Source organism: Planococcus citri, chromosome 5 (assembly GCF_950023065.1).
Source record: "Planococcus citri chromosome 5, ihPlaCitr1.1, whole genome shotgun sequence".
Classification (NCBI taxonomy): domain Eukaryota; kingdom Metazoa; phylum Arthropoda; class Insecta; order Hemiptera; family Pseudococcidae; genus Planococcus; species Planococcus citri.
In genome coordinates this window covers 52,455,468-52,468,956 of record NC_088681.1, presented here as the reverse complement: position 1 = coordinate 52,468,956, position 13,489 = coordinate 52,455,468, and positions in this window count along the sequence as shown.

Sequence of the window (13,489 nt, the reverse complement as noted above, 5' to 3'; positions counted from 1 at the left end):
TTTTTGAGATAGAGTTTCGCTGATTTGATTATGCAATAATTTTGTATGGGTTTTCGTTATTTTTATTACGAGTATATTGGGCTTAGTTAGTCGTGAAAATCACATTAATGATGGGATATGCAAGTTGCCTAGTTTGCCTTGTGAGGCGACGGCGATGATATTTGGACTAGAGGATTGTAGAGGTCAAATTGCTGTGATGAAACATAAAAACAGTGTTGCGATATTACGTACAAAGTACAGTATTATGTCTGTAAAGATAGTATGTACTCATTTGAGTGATCTTTATTTTTAATTTTGGAATGTTCGATCCTAGAATTATTGAAAGTTATACTTTCAGATCGTTCCGACTCTCAAAAATTCTGAAAAAAATATATTATGGACAACTTTTTATGCTGAACAACATATTAAAAAATTGGAATGGTAACATGCAGCAAAGTTGAATTAAAAAAAAATTAAAGTTTGCAAAAAAATGCGATTTTTTGATTTAAGACATGAAAAAAAGTTTTGATTCGTGAAGTTAACCCATTTGATCCCTATTTTTACGTATCTGTTGAAAACGTTGAAAAAACCCTTTCACTCGATGAAATGAGCTCATCACAAAAAAATCAAAATTCAAAAAAATTCAAAAAATGAACAAATTTTTATTTTTTTGGGTTGAGTGTAATTTTTATCAACTTTTTCATGAAATACGTCAGAAAAAGGTCAAAATAAGACAACTGAATAAATTTTAACATTTTTTGATGTTTCAAATTGAAAATTGAATTTTTTCAAATTTTGATTTTTTGTGATGAGTTCATTTCATTGAGTGAAAGGGTATTTGAAAACTTTTTCAACAGATACGTAAAAATAGAGGTCAAATGGGTCAACTTCACCTATCAGAACTTTTTTTAATGTTTTAAATAAAAAAATCACATTTTTTTTCGCAAACTTTAAATTTTTTTAAATCAACTTTGCTACATGTTACCATCCCAATTTTTCAATAAATGTTGTTCAGCATAAAAATTTGTTCTTGATATATTTTTTTCAGAATTTTTGAGAGTCGGAACGATGTGAAAACTATACGTTTCGAAACTTTTTGAGCTAATTTTTTGTACGAAAAAAAAGTGGCAACACTGATTTTTATGATATCACCAAAAAGCCTTTCAAAACCCCTAATTATGAGAAAATGTTCCACTTTGGTAGGTATCGCGGTTATCGAGTAATCCACTGCTGAAATGGATGAAATTTTAGGTTCACTGAAAACTTTGACATCCCCTGGCTGCCTTTAAAAATGGGCTAGAGGGCTGCGATTTGCGCCATTGGTCATCCCTTTGGAAGGTCTTTCCTCAGGAAAAATTTCAAAAAAATCGCCGAACCCCCCTACCACTTCTTGGTCTAATTGACGTGGAATGACCCACTCGCTAGTGTGTTTCAAATGTAAATTCTTCAATTTATTTGAAAAAATATGCTCGAACGTCATATTTACGGGTACCAAAAGGGGGGGGGGGGGGCTCTAAAAAAAGTTCCAAAATTACGAATATACAGGGAGCTTAATTAACCATTTTCATCCAGATTATTGAATATATACCTCAAAACGTTACGTTTAGCGCAAATCGCAGGTTTCTAGTTTTCCAGGGGTTCCTAAAATATCGAAATTACGAAAAATTGGAAAATTCATTTTGGGTTAACTAACCACGGGTTCGTATATCGTATATTTATTACAACATTTTAAGAGTGGTTGAATCGATAACTAGCTGATGCCAAAAAATGGCCCCTTTTTAAATATATTTTTTTTCAAGTCATTTTTGAAACTTTGTCACCGCACTAAGATTGATTCTTTTTTCAAGTTTGTAAAAATTATACGTAATTTTCAAAAAGAGCTGACGTAAGTATGTACCTACTAATATCAAGACTTCATCGCATTTTTCCAAGTTATTGAAAAGAAGGGTTTTTTCAGAAAAGTTTGAAAAGTCTTCTTTCGACATTTTTTAACCAAGAAGTAACAAGAAAATCATTTACATATAATGTGTGAAATTTTCTTCCGGATTTAATATTTTTCTGATTTGAATTCAAAAAAACTGCTATGAAAAAGGAGCGAATTGACCCGAGCGAAGCGAAGGCAGAAGTTTTGAAAATTTTCTAATCAAAGCGATGAAAAAAATAATTTCTAGTGCATGATACTCGATTCATTACTTTTTGAATTGGAATAAAATTCTTTCAAAAATTTCATAAGGACAGCAAAAGCTTTCGAAAGTTTATATTTACTTAATTCAAGAAGTAAAATACTCGCACCATCCTTTTTTATGCAAATAAGTAGAAAATATTTCAGCTCTCAAAATTTAAAAAAATGTTGAAAAAAAGGAAATAATTTCGCGAGATCGAAAGCTTTAAGAAATTTCTGATTCGAGAAGTAGAACGAAATTGTTTTTTACTTGACAAGAAATTCCAATTTAAGGCCTCAAAGTTGGGAAATTTAACGAAATTAACGATCTAGTTGAAAAGAATCATGAATGCAGCCTTCACAAAATCAAAAATTTTTGAGTGAAAAATTGCATTTTAAATTATTTATTTATTTATTTATTCAGGTATACCTAGGTATCTGTATTTAATTGTTTTTGAGAATTATAACGTACTTGAAGCCCAAGTATGTACATATTAATTAGGTATTCGTTTCAACAAGAATTCACAAGAAGTTGAAATGAAAATTATCTCAATTACAAGTAGCCTATTTTACCAGTTCTGTGAATTTTTTTTATTGATGTGGAATTGAAAACTCGATTCCATCACTCATATGTAATTTGTTGGTTGCCCGGGAGGGAAGGAGAGATGGAAAGAGGAAGGAAAGAAGGTAAGTCATTTTTGTGCCCCTGGCAAAATGAAAATCATCCCAACCCCCAAAAGAATCATTTATCTATTTTGTTGCATCCCAAGAATTTTGAACAATTGTTTTTTTTCAAATTCCATGCACATTTTTGAAAAAAAAAAAAATCAAAAAGCTGAGCATCAATATTATTAGCTTACTATGCAAATTTGGATGCATTTCATTTTTAATTTTGGAAAATTTTGACAACTCCACTTTGGTTTATGGATAAAATAGAAATCTAGTCCATGACTTTCAAAGCACCTGTGAGGGGGGCTGATATAAGCTTGAGTCACTATATAGATCCTATAGTGGATCTCTGAATTCATGGTTATGGAAAAATTCCCTTAAAGTGGCCCAAATAAAATTTTCTACTGTAAACGTGATTTTCAGATGTGACTATAAATTTTGTTGTTATTGTTGTTATTGTTGTTTTTCTTTCCATATTAAATTCAAATTCAAATTCAAATTCTTTTATTGTAGTCGACAGCTTTCGCTGTATTACAATGTCAGGGCAGTACATACAAAAATTTAGGTATTAATAGATACAAATAAACAAAGTACATGCCATTTTGCAAATATGTTACAAGATAGATTAAGGTAAAAAAATAAAAATAAAAAATATAGAAAAACAATAGGGATAAAATAAACTTGAAGAACTGCTATCCATCTAGCTGCAGCATTTCTTCAACACTGTAGAACGCATATCTCTGTAACCAATTTTTAAGTTTATTTTTGAAATGTTTCTTTGATGGTATATTTTTTAAATCCTGTGGTATTTTATTATAAATTTTTGAGGCCATAAAATCAACATTGTTTTGCATGATTTTTGTTCTTAAATTTTCACCAATTGCCAAATTTTTAAATCGTGTTTCATAGGAGTGGGAAGGTACCTTTAGGTTAATTATTCCATTCTTTATCATAATACACAGTTGAAGTATGTACTCACATGGAGCTGGCAGTATGTTATTATCAATGAAGACAGATTTACAGGATTCTCTTGGATGTTTTCGAAACATGATTCTTAAAACCCTTTTTTGTATTAGAAGTACACGTTGGAGTTGACTGTGATTACCACCCCAAAGTGCTATTCCATAGCTCAGATTAGAATGAAATAGGCCGAAATATGCAAGTTTTAGAGTATGTGAGTGTGTAATTTCACGGAGTTGTCTTATTAAGTAGGTATAGGTGGAGAGTTTTTTGATTAAATGATCCACTTGGATATTCCATTTCAAGTCAGAGTCTATTATGACACCTAAAAATTTAGTTGATTCAATTATGCTGTAAGTTTCAGTTATTGAGGAAGGTACCTTCCCAAATCCCATGTAATGTGTTTTATTCAAGTTGAGTATCATTTTGTTTGCTGAAAACCAAGCTATCAAATCGTTTATGATGCCTTGAATCTGTTCACTATCAACACCTTCATTAATTTCTAGAAGAGCTGTTGTATCATCAGCAAATTCTGTGAGACTGTATCCAAAATAAGGTGGTAAGTCATTGATATAAATAATGAAAAACAGTGGGCCTAAGATAGATCCTTGAAGTACCCCTTGTTTAATAGGTTCTACATCAGAAAATGTGCTATTGTTGATTTTTACAATTTGAAATCTATCAGATAGGTAGCTTTTGACCCAATCTAGTAGTATTCCTCTAACACCATATCTCTCCAGTTTTTCTATCAGAATTTTGTGGTCAACCCTATCAAAGGCCTTGGACAAGTCACAAAGAATTGCCAATAAACTTTTCTTATGTTGGAGACCATTTAATATCTCATGAACAAATTTATAGATTGCAGAAGTAGTATTCATGTTTTTCCGGAAGCCAAACTGGGATGGGTGGAGTAAGTTATGTTTTTCAAAGAAGGCTGCTAATCTTTTATGGAATAATTTTTCGAATACTTTGGAAAAAACTGGGGTAATTGATATTGGTCTGTAATTATTTAGTTTATTTCTCTCTCCATTTTTGAAGACAGGGGTTACTATGCTAGTTTTCATTTCATTTGGATAAACACCATTTTCTATGGATTCATTGAAGAGTGTAGCAAGGGGGTAAGCAACAAAAGGGGCAGAGAGCTTCAATGTGTTAACATCAATACCAAGATGATCTTTGGATTAACATGGTTATCTATTTATTTTTTAAATCAGTTTATGCAATTTTTGGTCAATTTTGAAAAATCAAGGATCTTGTGAAACTTTGAATTTCCAGTTTAGGTGCCTGAAATCCGTCGATTTGGTGGAAATGTTAATTGGTATGATCAGTGTTTGAGAAACCGACAGATAGTACATAATTATGTAGGTAAGTAAATATTTCTTATTTCAAATTTTGCTCTGTACAAAAAAATGGTATTCAATGTTATCCTCGTGTAAATGCAATTTTAAAATCATATCCCCTCAGCCTCCACGAAAAATTCGCAGTTACATCGTGAGAATGATATCGAGTGTAATCCATGAACAAGGGAATGAAGCTTTATCTAAATGAAAAAAATTGTTAAAGTACTTGTACGTTGCTTGTTTCGTTCGTCTTATTGGAAAATTCAACTGAAGGGCCGATTGAATCGATGGTCAATAAATTACTCTAAAATGAGTTATAATCTAGTTCGAAGCCTTGTACGATGTACTTGTGTATTTTGCAAGGCGAAGCCTTTTAATAAAAACTCGAACGAGCTATATTGATTTTATTTTTGAAATGTTGTAAGTGTTAGGTAATGCATTATCTGACCAAAAATTTGCTCGTTTCGTAATAAAAGAGAATGGCGATTAAAAAAAATAATTTGGACGTGACATTATTTTTTTCTATAGTAGGTAGGTTCCTAGATAAACGAGCTGGGAAAAAAAGTTGTAAAATGATGTCATTTTTTTTTTTTAGATTCTGAGATTCGATTTTCAAAACAATAAAATCAAAGAATCTCTAAATAAAATTAAAACCTGATTTTTAAAAAAAAAATTGGGGTTAGATACTAAAACATGAAAATTCAAAATTCAACTTTTTGAGTAAGTAGGTAAATTTTATTTGATTTGAGAGGGGCCCAATTTCAATCAAAATTTTCTTAATTTTTGGAACTTTTGAAAGAATTTGTAGTCGAATTTGAGAGCTTTCAGATAAACTATTCGTACCATTTCTCTTTTTACGTCATTCCACCACGTTTTATCTCTCGTGTCTTATATAGCTTATCTTCATCACACATTGTCAAAAAAATATTCTGAATTTATACAGAAATTATTTGCTTGGAGAGATGTATTGTGCGTACTTACACATGCTCGAGTGGAATAACGTGATCCTTGATTAAATCCTCATGAATAAACTCTATGATTTGATGAATTGGCGTCACATTTATCACGTGTCCATATCATATCCTAGATATGGAGAAAGGAAAAACAATTAGGCTTAAGGATGAAAATGACAGCTATAATTAAGCATAGGTAATTGTCAAAAACAATAAAAAAGCAGTGAAGAAAAAAATTATATCAACTATAAATTGAATAACTATCATACATATGCCTAATGCAGGTAACGTTTCTTGGTGTGTTTTTTTTTTCACTCTGTTGGGCTCAAGTTTTAAAACATGTGCTTGTTTAAAACATCCTGTTTCTGTATTCGTCAGCTGACGTGTTATCGCATGTGACTTTAATTTTAATTTATTTTTTTAGCAAACTTTCTTCGAAAATGAGTAAGCATATGTAGATGCTCGCAACTTTTATTTATCAAATTTAGATTTTTTACAAGTTTTCCATTTCCTTCTCCTTCCAATATGATGAAAGAATAAACTCCGTCATACATTTCGAAAAAAATTTCCATCGAGAAAAACGTAGGTCCCACGAACATATACCTAGAACCTAACCTAGCAACGTAAAATCAATCGAAAAACGTACAAAAAAAAGTTAAGAAAATTTGCACCTCATCGCGAATACAACTTATGAATTCAAATCAGCGCTGCGCCACTGAATAAATAATGCAGTAGAGAGAAAAACTTGTTGTTATGGAAGTGTTGGCTGCTGAGGGAATGCAATGCATGCTTAAGGTATACTCTCGTAATATGTTTTATTATATTAAACGAGCAGAATCCGGAATAAGCATAAGAAAAAAAAGTGCGAAGAAAGAGAGAAAAAAATGAATAAAAATTCGAGAGCAAGATCACGAAAATAGAATACAGCGCTCCTGTACTGAATGTAGTGGAAACCTACTCGACGAACGTGTATGTCATTTACGCATTCCACGAATGTTTCTAGGAGTCAAAACAAGTCTTTTAAATACATTGCATATCAGGCAAGTAGAATATTTCAGGAGGTATTAAGACTATAACCTACATAAAGTACATTACATACTGACACTGACTATAGCAGTCAATGATGAAGGAGGTGCCAAGTATGCAAGCTGTGTACCATTGAATGTAGGGTAACTCCTTCTCGTGCTTCGATGTTGTGTACGTTTGAGAGGCAAAAGGCAGGGAAAGCAGCTGGTCGCGGCGAATACAAGTTTACTATAGATACAAGGTACAATGTTGCCGAAGTGTGGATTCATATTACTCTAACGAGATAGCAGGGCTTACTTTACTGTTATTTTTAGTTAGGTAGGTACATACATATTAGTATTGGAGCGTTTTTTGTTTTTTTCTTTTTTGAAAGACTAACAAGGGAACCATTTGAGGTGTCACCCTCCGATTTGAACTGGGCGGTGATTTTTGGCAGGAGTAGAATGGTCGAAAACACCCAAAACCAAATTTACAGCTGCCCTACAGGCCCAACTTAATTTTTCGATTTTTGGCGAACGTTTGAAAATTTAAAATTGACTGTTTTTGGTGATTTATGCTTTTTTAAAAAAAAGTACGTACTTGATCAGTAAAAGTGATCAAAATAAGTCCTAAAACTGATATTAGTAATCAGCTTTTTTCATAATAAAAATATCCAAAAAAATCAAAAGTTTGCCATTTGCGATAAAATTTTGGAAATTGGCACGAATCACTGTATCGAGATCAAAACACCCCTCCCCCTCCCGTCCGAAATTCGCTGTTTTGAGCCGTTCTTAAAGCCTGCAGAATTTTTACGTTAAAAAAATGAAATATTAGATAATTTTTTGAAATGACAAACCGTCGAGAAAAAAATTCAAAACTTGAGAGAAAAAAAACACTTCAAAACCACAATCGTAGAAACTATTTTCAGTGGGTTTCCATTTTCCAAGGATGAAGAAAACCATAACCAGCCAATTAATAATTATTCTGGGTCATTCCACGTCAATTGGACCAAGAAACGGTACGGGGGTTCGGCGATTTTTTTGAAATTTTTCCTGTGGAAAGACCTTCCGAAGGGGTGATCAATGGCGCAAATCGCAGCCCTCCAGTCGATTTTTAAAGGCAGCCAGGGGGTGTCAAAGTTTTCAGTGAACCTAAAATATCACCCATTTCAGCAGTGGATTACTAGATAACCGCGAAACCTCCCAAAATGTAACATTTTCCCATAGTTAGGGATTTTGAAAGGCTTTCTGGTGATATCATAAAAATCAGTGTTGCCACTTTTTTTTCGTACAAAAAATTAGCTCAAAAATTTTGAAACGTATAGGTAGTTTTCATATCGTTCCGACTCTCAAAAATTCTGAAAAAAATATATTATGGACAACTTTTCATGCTAAACAAGATATTAAAAAATTGGGATGGTACCATGTTGCCCAGTTCATTTTAAAAAATTTAGAGTTTGCGAAAAAAATGCGATTTTTTTATTTAAAACATGAAAAAAAGTTTTTATAGGTGAAGTTGACCCATTTGACCCCTATTTTCACGTATCTGTTGAAAATTTTGAAAAACCCTTTTCACTCGATGAAATGAACTCCTCACAAAAAATTAAAATTCGAAAAAATTCAATTTTCAATTTCAAACATTAAAAAAAGTTTAAATTTATTCAGTTGTCTTATTTTGATCGCTTTCTGACGTGTTTCATGAAAAAGTTGATAAAAATTACACTCACAACAAAAAAAAATTAAAATTCGTTTATTTTTTGAATCTCTTCGAATTTTGATTTTTTTTGGGAGGAGCTCATTTCATCGAGTGAAAGAGGTTTTTCAACTGTTTCAACAGATGCGTAAAAATAGGGATCAAATGGGTCAACTTCGCCTGTCAAAACTTTTTTCATGTTTTAAATCAAAAAATCGCATTTTTTCGAAAGCTTAAAATTTTTTAAAATCAACTTTGCAATGAACTTGAAACAGAATTTTAGTCTTTGCCTTTTGATCTTCATGTTCGTCTTCCCTCTTACTTCTTTATTCACATTATATAGCCAAGCAGTGTTTCATTTCATCTTTGATTTCTAATTTCTAATTTGAAGGAATTTCAAAATTTTTGAACAGAGATGTCCTGAAATGAAACTACTATAAGCTACTTATTTATAATGAAAATCTCGAGTGCCCATTTTTCGACATCGCAATAAATAAACTCGCGTGAAAATTGGACCAGAATTCAAAACTGTACTCAAATAAAGTTAATATGTATCTTGAAAAAATTTTGGAATTCTCCTAGAATGTTGTTATTTATTTTGACTTGTAAGTAAGAAAAATATACATACACAGGTCCATTGAGAGCCAATGCAGGTCCTGAGAAATTTTAATTTGGCCTCATTTCTATAGGGACGAAACTACATAATTACTATTAGATGTTTTTTTGAGAAGGGAAGAGGGGGGAAGTTCGACTGAAAATTTTCTGCCCAATATAGGTCAAAAATACCCATTTTTCTGATAGATATCATATTCATATGACTTATAAAAATTTTCATTTTCTGTTTTGGATTTTTTGGAGGCCCATTTTTAATTTTTTTTTTCAAAACAAAGAAACAATTTTGACTCGAGTGAAGCAAGGGCGAAGGTTTTATTAGAAAATTTGATTTCGGGAGCCCTAAGAACGATGTTTTTTTTGAAAGGTTGATTTTGAAAAAAAGAGGGTTGACCCGAGAACGAGATTATTTTTTGTCTTTTAAGATCTTTAGAATTTCTAAGTTATTTTTTCAGGGTGTTATTTTTGAAAAAGAAAAGAGAACAAACCCAAGTGAGGGCGAAAGCTCTTGAAAATTTGTGTTTCGAGAAACATATCAAAAACGATACCTACTTTTTATACGAGAAGTTTTAGTTTTTCACTTTAGGTAGGTACTCATTTTTCCGGGCCCTTCAAAAAACGCTGGCTCAAGTCAATTGCACTCTTGGCCCCCCTTTCGATGGTCTTGCACACACATACCTAAGTGTCGTTTTCTAAATCAGTAACTTTTTTCAAGAATGATTGAAAATTTTGAAAATCAATGAGAAAAAAAAGTCAAGATGAACTTAGAAATCACAGATTTTTGGAATTTGGCAAGTTTTAGTGGATGTGTTTTTATTATTTTTTAATTTTTTTATGGGTATGACGTATGAGATACAAAAATCATTGAGTGTGTTACCTATACAAAAAAATAATGAGTAAATTTTAAGATCATTTCACTTGAAAAGTCAACAAATGACACATCACAAATGGTTACTCTATACAATTCTACATTATGATTATTTTTTTGAGGTTATCATTTTTTTTTTTTTTTTTTTTATTTGGAGGAAATTACCTACATAATTAGTCGTGAAATAGGCATAACAAAATTATTCAATCATTTCAGATAAACGTGTACCTATGTTATTTTCATCTTGTGCGAATCGCATAAAAAATCTCGCCTAACGCGAAATATCATTGGTACGTTTCTATTATCCTAATACAAAAACGCGAAATCGCTGGCTAGGTCGGTTTTTTTCTTTCATGTTTTATTTTTTTGCAAAACGTGCGCTATTATTCGATTCAAGATTGTGTTTTGTTAACGAGCAATACTTCACAAGACGAGAATAAAATCTCATTTAGGGTACGAAATGATCTCTAAAGTATGTAATGTACTTGATCCGAGTGTACCAATTAATCTCTCAGTCGATTTCAGTCTTTTGTTTGTTCAGTGGCTTCTCCAAGTACTTTACTTATACGTACCTAAGTAAGTATCTAAAAACCAATGAATAAAGAAACGAGTAGGCATAATATAGTGTCCAATAGGAGCAACTGTGGAGGAGATAGGTACCTATAAGTAGGTACTGAAAATCCACATTGTAATTTTTTTTTCAAGTCTCAAGGTGATGACGAATGGAAATAAATTGTCCAAATCTTTGCTGCATGGATATTCTATATAGGTTCCTTCTAGGTTAGGGCTAGGGGGATTCTCTATGTGAGATTTGTCTAGACTCCAGATTTCAACGCGGGTCCCCACAAGTAGCAAGACGTACTTAACATTTGAACAATAGGTAACTGAATCAGAAATACTTTTTATTTGGATAATCGAAATAAATTTCATATACCTACTTGAATCCTTCAAAAAATAGTACACAGGTAGGTATAATTATAAGTCTATAATACTTAAAAATTAATCGCCCTCGAAACAGATACCTCATTTAAAGCATCATACTCGGAAAAAATGACCCAGGTGATCACAACTCTTCAAAAATTACCATTTCTTCTCATTTCTGTCATCTTTTAACCCATTTGCCTTCATATAAAATAGACACACTTGCTTTATGAGTGTAAACCCACTGTGAATAAATACCTAGGTCTAGATAAATATTTTTTTCCTCTATGTTCAAAACATACCTTTCTCATTGCTACTCTCCTAATACATCAGCGACAAAAAATGAATCAAATACAAACCGCGAAGTCATATCACTGCTTTGCTTACCTCATTAATACACGCAGCGCGACCACTTTATTTCTATACTACACACACAGGGTTTATACTCATTTTAAACATACCGAACATACGTTAGGCATAATTTCCTTTAACCGTCATAATTATATGCTTCACGCTTTGTAACTTTGGCTACCCTATGTTTACCATGTGTAAGTAATCCCAACTAACCACCAAAAAAAAAAAAAAAAAAAAAAAAATATGGAAGTTTGATTTAAATAAAAGAGGGTTCATTGTTCATTGCACCGAGGAGAATGAAAAAAGGCATATAGGTACCATTGAATGCCACAACGGTTATTTTAAATTCAACTTACAAAATTAATATAAAAAACAATCATAAAAAAAGACATTTATTTTCTAACATTTTTTTTTTACAATGGAACCTTCTGAACATGGTGCTTCTCTCCAATTTGAACAGAACTAAAATTGACCAGAAGAGTTGTCCTAAAATTTCAGTAATCAAAATTTCAAGTTCTAATTTCTAAAAAAGATCATTTTTAAATCTTCGTCCAAGAATATTCGAAAATGTAAAAAATGTAAAAAATCTGTTGCAAGGGCGATTTTTAAATTTCTCCTCAGACATGAGTTTTTTTTTTTAGAAAAATAAACCAATATGAATAATTTCTTCAATATCAAAGTCATCCATCAACAACTTTTAGTTTTGGGCCATTCTGGAGTCTCCTGCGATTTTTCAATTTTATCCAGAAACTTCAAATCTCGAAAAAAAAATTTAAAAAAAACAACTTTAGAACTTGTATGTTTGGTCGATGCTTATTTTTGACCAATTCAGATTTCTAAAGATAATTGAAAAATTGCTGCAGGCCTAAAAGTTTCTCTGCAGATTTAATAAAAATGACTGTAGGTTTGGTACGAGGTCGTGGAGGGGAGAGCGATGTAGACCTACGTATACACCTATTGGGTCGCAAATTATAGGTATTTGCGGCCTAGGGTGGTCCTTATTTTATCAAAGTTGGAATTTTCTTGCTCCCACCCCCCAAAGTTGTTCCATTTGATAAAAAAATAAATCCTACGAAGTTTCAACCCCCTATGTAAAAAAAAAGTGGTGCCGAAATGCCCCCCAATTTTTCAAAAAATTGAAAAATAGAAAATGATGCAATTTTTTAAAATTTTTGATTGTTTTCAATCTATTGCATCCCCATATTCCCCCTTTGAACCAAAACAGCCCCCAGAAATTTCTTATCCCCTCCCCCCGTGAGAAAACAGTAATTTGCTATTTTGCCATACCTAGGTATTGGGGTGGAGTGGAAAAATTTATATTCTCAATTTCGCTGAAATTGAAGTATGTTGGAGATTGTGAGTTGAAATGACCCTGAAAAAATTTTCAGCCCCCCACGTGCCCCTGGGGTGGAACTGTGGCCCCCAAAGTAGGGCCGTTTTGGGAAAAAAACCCTGTTTTTTGAATTTACATAAAAGTACCAATACCCATTTTTTCCGAAAACAAGTAGCATTCAAAAGGTGCGATTTGAGATGATGAATCAAATGGCGTAATCGGTTTTTTGATTTGACCCCCGCTAACCCCTCCAAAAAACGCTTGAAAAGTCGCAAATCGGCGTTTTTTTGCTATTTTAATTGAATTTTAAAAAGTAGAAGAGACCTTTTTTGAAATATTCCGATAGTTAGTGGAGGAAGAAAGGCGGGTAAAAAAGGGGATTAGAATTCATTCAAGTTGGAATTTTTCAGGTCCACAATCCTCATTTTCAGAGACAACTGGAAAAAATTGTGGGAAAACAAAACTCTGAGAAAAAAATGGGAAAAAAATTTGAAAATTCAATAAAAAAAAATAAGCACCTTGTTTCATTTTTGGGAACAAATTACAACTTTTTTTTTGAAGGCACATAATTTTGGCAAAAGAAATTGTGGCTCTTAAAAAAAAATAACATATTTTATGGCACTTTTGCTAAAAAAGCAGGAT